Source organism: Epinephelus moara, chromosome 18 (assembly GCF_006386435.1).
Source record: "Epinephelus moara isolate mb chromosome 18, YSFRI_EMoa_1.0, whole genome shotgun sequence".
NCBI lineage: Eukaryota > Metazoa > Chordata > Actinopteri > Perciformes > Serranidae > Epinephelus > Epinephelus moara.
The window spans coordinates 40,408,187-40,412,672 of NC_065523.1; positions in this window are offsets into that span (position 1 = coordinate 40,408,187).

Sequence of the window (4,486 nt, forward strand, 5' to 3'; positions counted from 1 at the left end):
CCACTGTGACAGACCCCACTGTGACAGACCCCACTGATGCTGCAGACTTTTAAATGGAGTTTGGTTTTAATGAGAAAAAAAAATGATTTAAAGGAAAGTCCAGGACCTGACTGATGATGGTGATGATGGTGATGATGATGATGATGATGGTGATGATGATGGTGATGATGGTGATGATGATGATGGTGATGGTGATGATGGTGATGGTGGTGATGATGATGATGATGATGGTGATGATAGTGATGATGATGATGATGATGATGATGATGATGATGATCCAGCCCCTAAAGACTCAAGCCCTGGACCCTCACTGACTTAACTGACGTCAGCTGTAAGTGATTGAGTGTGAGAGTCTGAAAGGTCTCCGGATGCTACAAATAGGAATGGGACAGCACTTATCCCCCTCTCTGCAAAATGTTGTTGACACTGGCGGCTCTGGGCGTGATCATTTATCGGTTATTGTCAGCATATATTCCACACACAAAGAATATATATATATATATATATATATATATAGGCTATATATATATAGATATATAGATAGATATTCTTTGTGTGTGGAATATAACCACTGGTATTCCTCTGACTTCAGTGTGTTTATGTACCATCTTAAATCCTTGTTAATGTAATGTTTCATTGTTTGTCTATCTGTTTTTTCGCTCTCCTTCCATAACGTTACCGTTTGCATATCTGCCGACCGTGTTTTCGTTTTTTTTTTTTTTATAACACTTCCGGTGTTCCGAGGGCAACCCCTGTATTTGACGTCACAACGCTATGAACTGTGGGTAATTTCCTTACCGTAAGTCCGCATCAATGCTGACCTACGGTAAGGGGGCATAAAGGGCTCACTCACTGACTCACTGACTTGACGATTTGACAGTGGAACAGCCCTCACACACTCACGCACTTCACATGAACGCGCCTCTAAGTCAGTGAGTCTGTAAGGGATCGGATTGGAATTGGGCCGTTGTGACATGTGTAAAATGTGTTTGTTTCAGGCCTCCGGGTCAACAGGGGGCGCCAGAGCAGCCAAGATGGTCTCAGCCAAGAGTACAGGTACAAACCTACACCAGTACAACCAGTGAAACCAGTTCAACCAGTTACACCGGTTCAACCAGTTCAACCAGGGACACCAGTGATACCAGTTCAAATCAGTGACACCAGTTCAAATCAGTGACACCAGTTCAACCAGGGACACCAGTGACACCAGTTAACCTGTCTCTCTGACCCTTTACCTGTCTATCCCTCTGGCAGAGTCAGTGGACGGAGTTAACAGTCCAGGAAGTCGCTCTCCTGCCAGTCGACCATCAACTCCAAACAGAGACGTCAGGAAGGTCTGAACACCTGTCTGTCTGTCTGTCTGTCTTAGCACCTGTCTGTCTGTCTGTCTGTGTCTCTGTCTATCTGACGTCCTGTTCATCGTCATCGTCCTCCAGGTGGCGGTGGTCCGGACCCCCCCCAGGTCTCCTGGTTCTGCTCGTGGACGGACACCCCCCCTCCCCTCCCACCCAATGCCTGACCTCAGCAATGTGAAGTCAAAGATCGGATCAACGGAGAACCTGAAACACTCACCTGGAGGGGGCAAGGTAACACACACACACACACACACACACACACACACACACACATCTGCTGTGACCTGATCTACCAGCTGTGACAGGATCTACCAGCTGTGACCTGATCTACCTGCTGTGACCGGATCTACCAGCTGTGACCTGATCTACCAGCTGTGACAGGATCTACCAGCTGTGACCTGATCTACCAGCTGTGACCTGATCTACCAGCTGTGACAGGATCTGCCAGCTGTGACCTGATCTACCAGCTGTGACAGGATCTACCAGCTGTGACCTGATCTACCAGCTGTGACAGGATCTACCAGCTGTGACCTGATCTACCAGCTGTGACAGGATCTACCAGCTGTGACCTGATCTACCAGCTGTGACAGGATCTACCAGCTGTGACCTGATCTACCAGCTGTGACAGGATCTACCAGCTGTGACCTGATCTACCAGCTGTGACAGGATCTACCAGCTGTGACCTGATCTACCAGCTGTGACAGGATCTACCAGCTGTGACCTGATCTACCAGCTGTGACAGGATCTACCAGCTGTGACCTGATCTACCAGCTGTGACAGGATCTACCAGCTGTGACCTGATCTACCAGCTGTGACAGGATCTACCAGCTGTGACCTGATCTACCAGCTGTGACAGGATCTACCAGCTGTGACCTGATCTACCAGCTGTGACAGGATCTACCAGCTGTGACCTGATCTACCAGCTGTGACAGGATCTACCAGCTGTGACCTGATCTACCAGCTGTGACAGGATCTACCAGCTGTGACCTGATCTACCAGCTGTGACAGGATCTACCAGCTGTGACCTGATCTACCAGCTGTGACAGGATCTACCAGCTGTGACCTGATCTACCAGCTGTGACAGGATCTACCAGCTGTGACCTGATCTACCAGCTGTGACAGGATCTACCAGCTGTGACCTGATCTACCAGCTGTGACAGGATCTACCAGCTGTGACCTGATCTACCAGCTGTGACCTGATCTACCTGCTGTGACAGGATCTACCAGCTGTGACAGGATCTACCAGCTGTGACCTGATCTACCAGCTGTGACAGGATCTACCTGCTGTGACAGGATCTACCAGCTGTGACCTGATCTACCAGCTGTGACAGGATCTACCAGCTGTGACCTGATCTACCATCTGTGACCGGATCTACCAGATGTGACAGGATCTACCAGCTGTGACAGGATCTACCAGCTGTGACCTGATCTTCCAGCTGTGACAGGATCTTCCAGCTGTGACCTGATCTACCAGCTGTGACAGGATCTACCAGCTGTGACAGGATCTACCAGCTGTGACCTGATCTACCAGCTGTGACAGGATCTACCAGCTGTGACAGAATCTACCAGCTGTGACAGGATCTACCAGCTGTGACAGAATCTACCAGCTGTGACCTGATCTACCAGCTGTGACCTGATCTACCAGCTGTGACCTGATCTACCAGCTGTGACAGAATCTACCAGCTGTGACAGACTCTACCAGCTGTGACCTGATCTACCAGCTGTGACCTGATCTACCAGCTGTGACAGGATCTACCAGCTGTGACCTGATCTACCAGCTGTAACATAACTAGTTATGTTAATCAATATCTGATCAGCTTCGCCTCCTCGGACAGTTTAACCTTAGGTCACCTGCAGAAAGTCACATGACCAAAGACTGCATCAGAGTCCTGATGGACCGCTACTTCCTGTTTCAAAGACTTTGTGTCCAGGATGGGACGGTTAGCTGTGATCTATACTGCCTGCCTCAGGGTCCTGGAGGGTCCTCATGGCACTGAGGTGTACAGGTCCTGGGGGAGAATCATAGAGCACAGTCCATCCATGTCCTTGACAGCAGCGTAGCAGGAGGTGATGGAGGAGGTGAGGAGTCACACGTGGTAATGAGGCTGCATTCTTTGTTAAATCCACAACCATCTCCAGTGCCCTCCAAGTGTTCAGGTCCCGGTCACCTGGTGGTCCATCTCCCACCTGTGGGCGGAGTCATCCCCACAGACGAGGCCAGTGAGGGTGGTGTTGTCCCAGACCTTCAGGTGGAGGACTGAAGGAGCAGGTGATGTTGAGTGCAAGTGGAAAAAGGACAAACTGCAGGTGTCTTTCCAAATGCTCAGGGACTGCTGGCCTCATTATCAGACATCTGTGAGAGACGCTAAAAGAAAACACTTGACTGATATTATTCTGTCAAACTGTCACAAGCCTCACGTTCTGTTTAAGACTATTGACTCGGTTCTTAATGCCCGCAGACTGTCTGTTTGGAGGCTGTTATTGATAAGGTCACTTGCACTAGGGTTCTTGTCTCCACCTTCTGCTCATGACCCCTCGATCTCTGTCCTGCTCTGCTGTCTTTGACCAGTTTGAGCTTGTGTCCTTTATGCAGCAGATTGTTGGTCATTTGAAGCCCTCAGGTTCTCCAAATGATGCTGTCCCTCCTCAGCTATTTAAAGAGGTTTTCCCCAGTGTAGGGTCATCTGTTATTGCAGTCATGAATAGCAGTCTGTCCTCAGGTGTGGTCCCTGAACATTTTAAACATGCAGTAGAGCAACCTCTGATTAAAAAACTTGGTCTAGATCCTGCAGTTATCTCCAAACTGCCTTTTCTTTCAAAAATCCTCGAGAAGATAGTTCACAATCAATTAACGGCCTTTCTGGAAGAGCATAATATTCCCGAGGATTTCCAGTCCGAATCAACTGAAAATAAATTCAATTCTGTCTGTCTGTCTGTCTGTCTGTAGGTTCAGATTGTCACTAAGAAGATGGATCTCTCTAATGTGACATCAAAATGTGGCTCTAAAGACAACATCTACCACAAACCAGGTAACACACACACACACTCACTCTCTACTTACTTCACATGATGTAACTGTAACACACGGAGCTGCACCTGTCAAAATAAATCCAAACCTATATGACTGGAGC